Source organism: Octopus sinensis, linkage group LG4 (genome assembly GCF_006345805.1).
Source record: "Octopus sinensis linkage group LG4, ASM634580v1, whole genome shotgun sequence".
Classification (NCBI taxonomy): Eukaryota; Metazoa; Mollusca; class Cephalopoda; order Octopoda; family Octopodidae; genus Octopus; species Octopus sinensis.
In genome coordinates, this window is record NC_043000.1 from 28,233,429 (window position 1) to 28,247,622 (window position 14,194).

Here is a 14,194-nt window from a genome sequence, read left to right on the forward strand (position 1 = left end):
CCTTTCATCCTTTCGGGGTCCATTAAATAAGTACCAGTTACGCACTGGTGTCGATATAATCGACTTACACCGTTTGTCTATCCTTGTTTGTCCTCTCTATGTTTAGCCCATTGTTGGCAATAAAGAAATAAGAAACTCTGTGGAAGCCCATGTGTTCGTGTGTGTGTTTGTGTGTGCATGTGTTTGTATGTGTATGTGTTTGTGCATGCTTGTATGCGTGTGTGTATGTGCGAGTATGTGTCCGCCAACTAGTTTGCTTTGTTTATATTCACACATATAGCGGTTCGACATAAGAAACCGATACAATCAATACCAGACCCTAAAAAATATGTGCCGAGGGCGATTTTCTGTGCAAAGCGTTTGAAGGCGGTGTCATATCAAGGCCGAAGTTCAATGACTGATAGAAATAAAAGATGACGAGTATTGCTTCTTCAACACTAAATGATACCAATACAAAATCATTGGGAGGTGGTTATTGTGAAATCTGATACAAATTAAGGCTCATATAACATATCTTCAAGTCGAATATATCCCGTCCTTTACAAACTAAATTTGTAAAGAACTAATGAATCTTGCAGCTTGCTTATTATTCTTATTTACTATAGTTTTATTACAGCTTACCAAGTTCGGATCATTCTTAAAATACTATCTCTGTTATCAACGCAACAATTTCCAAGAAATCTTACCAATGCAGAGGGCCGCCTTTGTACTACTTATAAAAGAATTTGATAATTTATTGAAGAACAAACCTATCTTCAAATCTACGGTAATTACAATCGATAAAGCAATTTACAGATTGTTATTGCTTTAAGGCACCTGCTGAAAGAAACTCTAAAAACCATGGTTTCCGCTGTATATGTAAGTTATACAGAGACTACGCATGTCATATGATTTGAGAAGAGGAAAAGACATTTGTCATGAGTGAAATACTTAACGTCAATCCGACGAAGCTAATAGCATCGCTGTATAAATATAGAAAATTGCCTTCATCGTACGTTGGCTTGGGTTTGATTTACTTATCCTTTAGTCGGCAGCTTCTTCCTGCCTTCCATAGTTTTAATGTTCTCTGCACGTGCTTCGCCCAGGCCGATCAAAACTTGGAAAGGTGACAGATAATAGCTAAAACATTAAATTGATATAAATATCAAAAACAGAGCTCACTTCGGTAAATTTACGACGATAGCTAAACAATAATAAGATGCATGTTTTCCTGAGAGTATTTACTGCAATGCACATGTACGCACACACACACACATACACACACACACACACACACACACACACACATACACACACACATACAAGCACGCACGCACACACTCACACACACACGCACTCATACACACACACACACACTCAAACACATATGCATGTCGTTTTGTGTTTATATGTGTGTGTGTATGTGTGTATATGCGTATGTGTGCATCTATGCGTATACAAACATGAAATATACATAAATGTATGTATATGTTTGTGCATGTACATATGAATATATGTGCGTGTATGTTTGCACATATATGTGTATATACATGTATATGTATGTATATGTATGTATGTATGTATGTATGTATGTATATATATATATAATATATATATATATATATATATATGTATGTATGTATGTATATGTATATGTATACCAGGTTGAGTCAAAATATTTTTTCGGATATTCACTGATGATTTTTGGCCAGCTTGTATCTCCATGTTATGACAGCAACTTGTTACAACTTGTCGTCCAATCGTTGCAGAATTGGTTATTCTTTATTTTCATTCATATAAACATCGTCTGCTCATTCTTCATCTTACAACTTTAATAGTCAGTGATGAATAAATTGCAATTTCAGCCACATCGTGATACCTGTCGAAAAAGAATTTGTAGAGCAGTGACAAAGGAAATTAATGATGAACACGACTCAGTAATTGTCAACAAACGTGTGGCACAAAACTGGTTCGGACGTTTCATGGAACCTGACACTAGCCTCGAAAACAACAAACCAAGGACAGGGTGACCTTCTCTTGTGAAACATGCGACTATGCTTGAGATAGCTGAAAAATAGTCAAACCCAAGAACCCGTACATTGTCTGAAGAAAATGGTCTTTCGCAAAGGACCAACCATAAAGTCGACACCTCCATAAACGCGGTTTTGTAAATAGATGTTGTCCAGAAATGCCGCGTTAACTGAGCAATGACCAGGTTCAACGATGTGTGACTAGTTCTAAACAAACCCTGGCAAATTCTCGAGATACCCGTGTTTGGCGTCGAATTGTAACTGGGAATGGAAAATGGGTCCACTTTCGTAATCTTAATAAAAGAACTCAGTTGCTTCATTCTGGTCAGGCTTCAGAAACTGTTGTCAAACAAGGGCAGTTTAAACAAAAGGTCATTCTGTGTGTTTGCTTGAATTTCGAGAAAGTGTTGCACTTTGAGTTTGATTCAGATAGTCATGCTATGAACCCTAGCCTTTATGCTCAACAACTGCAGCACATAGACGATGCTTTGAAAGCCCGCTATCCACCATTAGTCAATCGAAGACGCGATCTCATACAGCATGACAATGCCTCAGCACATTGCGAATGTGACCAAGCGAAAACGTAAGGAACTTGAGTCGCTGGAAGTTTTGCTTTACCATGTCTATACTCCAGACCTTACACCAGCAGATTCCCATACTTTCCGACCCATGGCTCAATTCCTGCCCAAAAAGGAGGTTCAACAATGTGGATGAGGTTGGAAACGGGTGCAGAGATATTGTCATCTCTAAACCAAGATAAGCCTGAAATTGCAATTCGGACAAAAGGAGGACAACATACAATAAAATATATGGAATATATTGGGTTGTCAGGAAAGTTCGTGCCAATTTTTAAAGGAAAGTAAAACGTCAATAAATACTTGCCAATACATTTTTAATCAAACAAATATGAAACATTTTGTTGCACAATGTGTCTCCATCTTTCCTTTAACTTGGAAATACCCTCTTCCCAGAAATGAGGTGGTTTCATGGCTAAGAATTCATCAAGGTATCTTTACGTCATCCAAGGAATGGACATTTTTACAATTAAGACTATTCTGCAGAGACCTGAATAAGTGGAAATCCGAAGGAGCAATATCTGGTGGATATGGAGGATGGGGTAACACATCCCAGCCAAGCTGCAGCAATTTTTGTTTGGTTTCCAAAGCATCAAGTGCTAAAAATGAATTTTCTTATCTTCCATTTTAAAGGGTTACAGAATTAACACAGTTTATACGAACATAAACTTTCTTCCACGAAAAGATAGCTTAAACTGTGCTTTAAATGGAGGTATAGTCAAATTTTATTTTATGGACTCAACCATGTTCTAAAATAACTCGAAAGGTAAGATTTTATAAATCGGCACGAACTTTCCGGACAACCCAATATTTTGATGAATAAACGGTTATAGTATGTAATTTGATTAATTAAAGCTTGAAATACGACAGCACTTTTTACTCAACCTGATATATGTACGTATATGTACCTGTTTATTGTACATTTAAACATATGAATGTATCTATGCCTGAATATAATTCTACCTCAGCATTACCGTGTAAGCTGAGATCTTGAATCTATTTTACTCTGTCCCCCTTTATATTACAGGCCTTAATTTGTTTTCTCCGCTTTGATGAAGGATATCACCCGAAACCTCAGATTTTCATCTGTTTCTTGCCTCTCCGTATCTCTATAACACAGAGATGCTCCTCCGTTCTGGACATCCCGGTGAAAAGCCTGTGCAGGTTACAAAATAAGTTCAGCGTTTGAAGTAAAGGTTAAAAAGAAAAGCAAGTCTGAAGTATGTGGTACGAGGTGTAAGCGGTTAAGATGAAATAACAATGGTTACTTTTTAGTAGGCATCGATTTTTCAACCCGATGTTTAATTTGCTCTGTTATATAGTTTAATGTGTTCTTCGTGGGAACTATGCCAACAAAGATTTAATGTCATTCGAAACAAATTGATTCACTAAAGATGTAATTTCCTATTGGCCTGGCTCTCCATCTCTTGCAACGATAAGTATTCGAACTGGTCCAATAAACGGAATAGTCTACTCGTGAAATTAACATGCAAATAGTTCAGTCCTGCACAGACACAGGTACCCATAACGTAGTTCCCAAGTGAAATTCAGCATTACAGAGATTGTGACAGCACTGACCCTTTGAATTACAGGTACAACTAAATTTAGCCGGCTGAGTTGACTGGAGTAACTAGAAATTAAGTGTCTTCCTCAAGGACCCAATGTGGCACTGACAATCGAACTCACGACCTTGTGATTGTAAGGCAAATACGCTAACCATTAAACCAGACACTTTTTCATTAACTGTCTTCAAATTGTCAGACCATAATCAAATGAGAGAAAATTTGAGATTCGGAGATTCCCAAAAGAATCTTGAAATACTCTCCGGCGAGTAATTAAAAGGAAATTTGGCAGGATGGTCATTCACCCGCTGACATTCGTTGACACTGCACCGAAGAAACCAAAGAACAAAAGGCTGAATGATAAAGAAAAAAAACTATGCACTCAACGGCAGAGCTGAAGGCACCTCGGAAAACGGAGGGGTCCGCCACGTCGAAAACAATAAATGAGTAGGGACCGAAACCGGACGTGGTTCCTCCAGATGATATCCCTAGCCACCGGAGCCTATAAAAAAGAGCTGTTGAGGTAGCGAAAAACGAAACGGGATTGGAATTTCGCCAACTTGGTGAAATTGAAATCTCAAAAGCTGGTGTCGATCTCGGTTGCACCACTATCAAATTGTAAATAAGAAATGTTTATTAAATTAATTCTTGCCTCTAATCATTGCAATGCCATTTTTTTTACATTCCAGTTTCTCCCTTTGCTGTAACTAGAGATAGATGATGCAATCTGCGTTTTTTTCTGTTCAGCCTTCCTCTAAATATTACATATATTGGGTTGTCCGGAAAGTTCGTGCCAATTTATAGAAGCTTACAATTCGACTTATTTTAGAACATGGTTGAGTCCATAAAATAGGATTTCACTACACCTCCACTTAAAGCACAGTTTAAGCTATCTTTTCGTGGAAGAAGGTTTGTGTTCGTATAACCTGTGTTAATTCTGTAACCCTTTAAAATGGAAGATAAGAACGTTCATTTTCGGCACTTGATGCTTTGGGAACCAGACAAAAACAATTGCTGCAGCTCGACTGGGATGTGTTACCGCATACTCCATATTCACCAGATATTGCTCCTTCGGATTTCCACTTATTCAGGTTTCTGTAGAATAGTCTTAATGGTAAAAATTTCACTTCCTTGGATGACGTAAAAAGATACTGTGATGAATTCTTAGCCATGAAACCACCTCATTTCTGGGAAGAGGGTATTTTCAAGTCAAAGGAAAGATGGAGATGCATTGTGCAACAAAATGGTTCATATTTGGTTGATTAAAAATGTAATGGCAATTATTTATTGACGTTTTTCTTTCCTTCAAAAATCGGCACGAACTTTCTGGACAACCCAATATTTATGTGTTCAAGGGGAAACGAACGTACACTAATGCATGCATTAATGCGTCCTGAGGTACCCGTTTGTGGTCGTGTGCTTCAGCCTGTGTATTTTTTTGCATGTGTGTATGAGTGTGTCTTTGCGCGTGTATGTGTGTGATTATATGTTTGTCGTTATGAATTTAGCTCGATTCCTTCCCGGATGTCTGTTAATTCCTTTGCCACCTACACTTTCCTAATCCTTTCATATCGAATACTTTAAGCCAAGCTGCCCTCTGTTGACATAGCTTTATACATAAGACACGAAACTGCACGCACACCTATACATACACACACATATATATATATATACATATGTATGTATGTTTGTATGTATGTATATATATATATTTATATATATATATGTGTGTGTGTGTGTGTGTGTGTGTGTGTGTGTGTGTGTGTGTGTGTGTGTGTGTGTGTGTAACTATGCATGCATGCATACATACATACAAACACACTGAGAGATAATAGAGAGGAAAATAAGATGAAGACAGCGAATGATGATGGTCCAAATAAACACATTCTCAGACTGAGAGGCGAGAGTACGCATACATGAAGCGCCACCTGGATCATAGTATATTTATTTTGCATTTCCCCTATGTTCCATCTTTAATGTCAACGTTGGTTTTTTTTCATGTCCCTCGCTATTGTTCTCTGTCTTCTTCCGCGTTGTCGTATATTTGTTTCTCTTGCAATCATTATACCCTTTTGTTGCTGTGAGATTCTTTCTCCGCTTTATCCTTTCTGTAAGCTGGTAAGCTGCATTGATACCCCGTGTATGTACGTACGTTTGCATTTATCTAGATATGCTTTAATTTATGTATTTATATATGTATCTTTATATATATGCTTCTGTCTCACTACATAGCCACCTATTTCCCTGTTTCTACACACGTGCATACACACACCCACACACATATGTACTTAGGTGTTTTTATATAATATATGTATAGAAACGTATATATATATATATATATATATATATATATATATATATATATATATACGTATATATATCGTTTATATATATAGATATAGATAGATAGAGAAAGAAAGAGAGAAAGAGAGACATGTATATAAATATGTATACATACATATATATGTGTGTGTGTATGTATGTATGCGTATGTATGTAAATATATATATATATATATTTATCTGTCTATAGATATGTATTTATACATATGTATACATAGAGATAGATAGATAGACAGACTGATAGATAGATAGATAGACAGACTGATAGATAGATAGATAGATAGATAGATAGATAGATAGATAGATAGATAGATAGATAGATAGATAGATAGATAGGTGTACAAAATTTATTATACTGACTATCACATATCGACTATATCTACTTATGTATTTACATAACTGTAAGCATTAACCCCGTATCAACGTCTATATATAACGATATATCTATAATCATATATATGTATATATGTACATACGTATCGCTTATACATACATACATATATATATATTATATATATATATATATATGTATGTATTTATGTATGTTTGTATGTACATTATTTAATCCACCCCTTTAAACCACCTTCGTGTTTTTATATCTCAATTCTTAGTTGCATTGTTATGTTGCTAACACATTCACCGGACATTCGTCTCCTTTACCTCGGACGATGCTATCCATCACAACTGAAAGCAACAGCTATTTTATCTACGTTAAAACATAACAAATCGATGCTTCTTCTTACCCAACGAAATACCAGCAGCTGCTGTCATAATCCAAATCGCCCACTTTTTTCACAGATAAATTAATCGATAATTCTTAGTATTCAGGGCTTTGTTAGCAATATCTTACTGAAAGCTACAACGAAAAATGGCAGCTTTGTCAGAACTAAATAAATAGGAAGAGAAATGTTTGCCAGGTTACGAAGAAAACTCAAGTGTTCTATAAGAAAACGGATTCGATTTAGTATTTGTACTGTTCAATTGATTGCTTGCTATCTAATATTATATATTATTTATTTTATTTAGTTATTTTTCGCCTTGTTTTTAAACATACTCTCTTTAGTTTTGTGATATCGTTATTTTATTTATTCATTTTTTCGCCTACTCCATTCAAATCAAATTTAAACAACAAATTTTTTTTCATTTATTTAGGTAATTTTCTTTCTTAATAATATTGTTTTGTATATTTTCAATGTCTGTGTGTTTGGTTGCTTCTTTCTTTCTTTGTTTTATACACATTCATATCTGATATCTTTCACACAAAAACTAATACTCTCTCAAAATTTCTGGAATAATACTGAATAGCAAAGAGTCGAAAATATCATTTATATTTCGTTTTTAATAATTTTTATAAATGTTTTATCCACTTGATATAGACGTGTTGTTGACGCTGAAGTAGTAGTAGTAGTAGTAGTAGTAGCAGCAGCAGCAGAAGTAGTAGTAGTAGTAGTAGTAGTAGTAGCAGCAGCAGCAGTGGCGGCGGCGGCGGCACCACCTCCACCACCACTACTACTAACAACAAAAAAACACCTACACCAATACAACCGTCGATACCTATTGGGCATCACCAACATCTTCAACTTCTAGACAATGCTTCGGATACAGCCTCCGTGATGTCAGCACCATTCATTGTCGTTGTAAAAGGGGAATCAAGAATAAGAAATATCATAAATTAAATATGAAGTATATGAGTAAATGTAGCTTTCTCTTTGCCGCAAAGCAACACCACATTCAGAGAAGTATGATCTGAGTAGACCTGAGGCTCCTTTGTGCATACATACATACATTCATTATATATAGATATATATATATAATGTATGTATATATGGGGTGGGGCCTGTGTATATGTCTTTGTAAACATGCCCGTGTATACTTTCATATATATATTTGTATATACACACACATATATATATATTTATTTATATTTAAATATATATATATATAATATATATATATAAGTTCAGTAAAAATTTAGATTCAGTTGAATATGCCACTTATGTTAAAGGCACCAGAATTTGGTATGGTATTATCCATATAATTCAAAATGGGGTGATTATAATCAAAATAAGCAACAAGTATACCCCTTTACATATGTTGATTATATGTATATATATATATATATATATATATAAGAAATTAAAGTAGGAAAATACGCACACTTACATAGTTTTAATATAATTTTTAATATATCGACCGGTTTCGCTATCGCTATTCATGATGTTATGTTTTACTTATTTGAATATATATTTTTTCTTTAAGAAGAAATTTGGTCTATGTTGTGTGTGATGACGAGGTGAATGACTTCACAAGTAGATAAATAAAGGGAGGTAATTGGTTATCGCTATTATTGTTATTGTTGTGGGTAAGGGAGATAACTGTTCAGCCTGTTCAGCTTTCCGTAATGGGTGGGGATTATATATGTGTCCAGACAGAGACAAGTTTCAAAAACCTTGTTTAGTAGGGGATTTATGTACAGTGATGTAATCGTGAATTGAAATATGTAAAAGATAAAAGTTGGTTATGCGTGCATATTAAGACGTGTTTTGTATTTTTCAATGAAAAAAGTTTATTTATTTAAACGTTCTAGTTGAGAGATTGCGTCTTTGCACTGGTAGAAAGGAAAGACTGTGAAATTTGGTTTGATGTTACCTGCACATTTTTCTATATGTTCACGGAGAGGAAACGGATTTGCTCTTTATGTAGGGTGGTTCTCTTTCTCAAGGTCATACTAGTTTGTCTAATATAGTGGTGTCCGCAACCCGAGTAAACCAATATAGTGGTGTCAGCAAACCTGCTCGATATGCTTGAGTGAATAAAAGTTCATTCGGTGATAACTTTCTACTCGTGTTTCGCTTTTATCTGCTTCTGTTGATGTAATTTAATTATAAATATATATTTTTATGACTCCAGTTTTTATCGAAAAGTTAACAATAATGTTTTGTAGTCATCAATCCTTTGTTTGATGGGTTGTATGCATAGCAATTAGGAGTATAACATATCTAGATACCCAGAGATGATGGAATGAAGCTAATGACATATTTAGAATCAGCAATCAAAATTTACCTCAGTACAGGTCAAATATCTCAGACACCAAATTCCGTGTTCCCCAATGTAATCAGCAAAAAGCAATAGTTACCGCCAAAATATTTATTACAATTGAGATAAAGCCAAATGACTAACAGACATAGACCTGAGATATATGCAAATAGAACATGGGAAATGTGAAACGAATGAAAACGAAAATGGAAATAGCAAGAATGTTATGAGAACAGAAATGTTAAATAAGTTGCGGATGCAGCCAAGGCTGTGTGATTAAAATGTTTGCTTTGCAGCCATTTAGCTTTGAGTTCAATCTCCCTGCGGGGTACCTTGTCTATGTGTCTTTTAAAATAACCTCCTGTCCACCTATGCCTTGTAAGCGAATTGAGTAGACGGAAACTGCATAGAAACCCGGAAACTGCATAGGAACATACACGCATATGTATGTGCGCACCTGTTAGTGTGCATCTTTGTCTCTCACAGCCAATGTTGGTTTGTTTGTGTTCCTACAACTCAGGGTTTGGCAAAAAGACGCCGATATATTAAGAACCGGACTTTAAAAAAACATGTAACTGTGCCCGTTTGATTAATTAAATTCTTCAAGGAAATGCTCATGCGTGGCCGCAATCGAATGACTGTGAAGAAGTTGTTTAATACAAAGATACTAACATCATGAAACATTTATATTGGTTTCAAATTTTGACACAAGGCCAGCAATTTCTAGGGAAAGGCCTAAGTCAGTTGTATCAAACCCAGTGCTCGGCTAGCACTTATTTTATTAACCCCGAAAGGATAAAAGGAAAAGTCGACCCCGGCGTAATTTGAACACAGAACATGAAGACGGACTAAATGCCGCTAGCATTTTCCACGGCGTGCTCACCATTCTGCCAGCTCGCCGTTTTATCATGCAACATTAATATGGGTTTCAAATCTTGGCACAAGGCCAGCAAATTCGGGAGTGGATGGCGGGGTGGCAAGTCGATTACATTGATCCCAGTGCTAAATTGGGACTTATTTTATCAACCCAGAAAGGATAAAAGGTAAAGTCGGCCCCGATGGAACTTGAACACAGAACGCAAGGACGGATGAAATGCCTATTTCTTTTCTAACCATTAGGGGCTAAACACAGAGAGGACAAACAAGGACAGACAAACGGATTAAGTCGATTATATCGACCCCAGTGCGTAACTGGTACTTATTTAATCGACCCCCAAAGGATGAAAAGGCAAAGACCGCCTCGGCAGAATTTGAACTTAGAACGTAGCGGCAGACGAAATACCTATTTCTATTTCTTTACTACACACAAGGGTCTAAACACAGAGAGGACAAAAAAGGACAGACAAACGGATTAAGTCGATTACATCGACCCCAGTTCGTAACTGGTACTTAATTTACCGACCCCGAAAGGATGAACGGTAAAGATTACCTCGGCGGGATTTGAACTCAGGACGAAGACAGACGAAATACCGCTAGGCATTTCGCCCGGCGTGCTAGCAATTCTGCCAGCTAACCGCTTTATCATGCAACATTGATATATGAACATCGTAAAGATGATTATTAATATGTTAAATATGTTATAAAGATTATTAAAATATTATAAATGTTATAAAGCTTATTGAAATGTTACATATGCAGTTCACTCTATTACACGGAGTTGAAACATAGATATTAACAAAATGTTTTCAAATAGATTGCAAGCCTTTAAACGAGACGATTATTGAGAATATTATGATTAAAACAGAAAAGAACAGATAAAGGAATAACAATGATTAAAAAAACGAAAAGAAATGAAGGAAAATTTAAAAATTACCGAACAAAGAAAACTAAAATATTTTGGACATTTAATTAGAAAAAGTGTTAATAAAAGGCAAAATGAATGAAAAAAGAGAAAAACAGAGAAAACAAAACAAGAGTTAAATGGATGGTTAATAACGAAAATGAAACATTTTAAAAACACGGTGAGTGTATAAGGACAGCACACGAAAGCACATGACGGCGTTTCGTAGTATTTAGCCTGGTGAGGGCAGACGATAGCTGATAATGATTAATGGATGAGGCAGTAACTGCACATCGAAATTAAGTCGAGTATTCGATTTGACGAAAATTTATCATGCCACACACTGTCCTCATTATAACGAAATATTGTCTGAGATATTGATACTTTTTATTTTCAAAGAAAACAATAGCGTCAAAGAAATTGGTAGCGTGCTGGAAATGGCACAGTGTCTGACTCAATTTTATTTAGTATTATACTTCTACGACACGGGTTCAAATGTCCACTGACACTGGAATATATACCAGCTATGTTTACTAGAAGAAACGTTTCTCGCAAACATTAAAGGCAGTAACAATATTGACTTCAAATTTTGGCACAAGATAAGTAATTTCGAGAGAGAGGTGAGTCGATTAAATTGAACCCCGTGTCTCCACTGGTACTTTTTTTATCAATCGCGAAAGGATGAAAGCAAAGTCGACCTCGGTATTTTCTTGCACCTTTGTAGAAATATTAAATGAAGGTGTCGAAGACTGGATTGTATCACAGTTAAAAAAGAAAACACAGCCATCTTTTATTTTTTATTTGTTTAAGTCATAAGAGACTGGCCATGTTGGTGCACCACCTTGATGAAATTTGATTCGAATGAATCCAGACCAGTACTAAATGTATTTTAAATGTGATACTTATCCTAACGGTCTCCTTTGTTGAACCTCTACCTTGTGTGTGTGCAGCAATCCTTATAGCCTACTCGATGTCGATGTATTGGTAGAACGCTGAATACTGCGCTTTTTGTATTGAGATTACCTCTCATATAGACATGGAATGCTAAGAGCACACATATATAACTAGCTGACGAAAATTTTTAGTTCTGGGCACCGGAACTGACAGATCACGTGATTTCAGCGCATTGCGCTTCCTCAGTTCATGGGAATCGTTTAGAATATGCAAATAACCCACATAACTCGCTTGACATTCATACAGGTAAAAAGAGATAATCATCCCACTATTGTACATCCACTCATGTTATATCGTTTGAAGAAATCAATCAATGATAATGATCAACCGGATACCCATGGGTACTACGGACTGCACTGGAATCATCCAAAAAATACGGACTATGGCCCTAAGAGTCATGCGATTTGCGGAATTGCGCGTAGCGATGCATTAGCTATTTATGAATTCCGTCCAAGGATTATTGTTAAAGATCTTTTACCTTTAATTTGTTTCAGACATAAGAGAGCGGCCATGCTGTTGCACCGCCTTGGAGAATTTTGATTCGAATGAATCCAGTCCAGTACTAAATGTATTTTTAATCTCATACTTATCCTAACGGTCTCCTTTGCCAAACCGCTACGTTACACACCAACACTGGTTGTCAAGCAGTGGTGGGGGTCAAACACAGGCACAAAGTCACCGAATATATACTGTGAAAGATCAAAACAACAATTATTCCTGTAGAATTAGGTGCTCTTGACATAACACCCAAAGTGCTATCTGAAAAAAAAAATGAGAGAAATTGGAAGTGAAACTCGCAATGCCGACCTGAAGTAGAGTGCCATTTTTCATTCTGCAAGAATCATAAGGGAAATTATTGAGATTGTCGCCAAACATTAATTTAAAACATAAGAAATTTGTATTTTCTATTGAACGGTGAAGTAGTAGTCCTTTCTAATATAGGCACAATGACTGGAATAATAGGTGTGAGGGTGCAGGGCTTGTCGATTTCATCAATCTCATTATATTACTGGTACTTATTTTGACAGCCAACAAAGGCTGGAAGTCAAAGGTGACCTCGGCAGCATCTGAACTCAGAACACAAATCTGGAAAATATACCGCTAATATACTATATGGCATGCCAACATTTCTCCCAGCGCATCGCCTTAATAATAATAATAATAATAACAGCAACAACAACAAGAACAATAATAATAATAATAATAATAATAATAATAATAATAATAATAATAATAATAATAATAATGATAATATTATATATTATACCTTTTATATATGGATGACCTAAAACTATACGCTGCAAATGACAAACAGCTGGAAACACTATTAAAGACAGTTCATGGATTTACCAAAGAAATAGATATGAAATTTGGATTAGAAAAATGCGCCAAAGTAACCATGAAAAGAGGAAAACTAGTTAAGAGTAACAACATCACACTAGATGAAGCAAATGAAATAAAAGAATTAGACCAAAGCCAAACTTACAAATACTTAGGAATCCATGAACAAGATAAGACACAACACACACAAATGAAAGAGAAAATAAAAAAGAATATTATAGACGAGTTAGATCAATACTAAACACAGAGCTCAATGCTAAAAACAAGATAATAGGTATCAACACTTTAGCTGTCCCAGTTATAAGTTACAGCTACAATATCCTTAACTGGACACGAAATGAACTGACCAAAATAGACAGGAAAACAAGAAAAATAATGACAGGATCTAGGATGCATCACCCAAAATCTGACATAGAAAGACTATATATACAACGTATAGAAGGTGGTAGAGGCCTTATACAGCTGGAAAACTACTATAAAATAACCACCATAGGACTGCAAAAATATCTACTTCAAAAGGAAGGAAAACTGATCCAGATGGCGGCAAAACACGAGCAAAACAAAAAACTGTTCTCAGTATTTAAGGAAGCTGACA

General features: G+C 35.7%; 1 long non-coding RNA gene across 1 annotated transcript in view; it reads left to right on the top strand.

The window, feature by feature from the left end:
• The first annotated feature begins 9,465 nt into the window (after positions 1-9,465).
• LOC118763219 overlaps positions 9,466-14,194 on the top strand; it is a 9,364-nt gene continuing 4,635 nt past the window's right edge. Inside the window, exon 1 of the long non-coding RNA XR_004998969.1 lies at positions 9,466-9,476. This is a non-coding gene — a long non-coding RNA (uncharacterized LOC118763219). The remainder of the gene's footprint in view (positions 9,477-14,194) is intronic.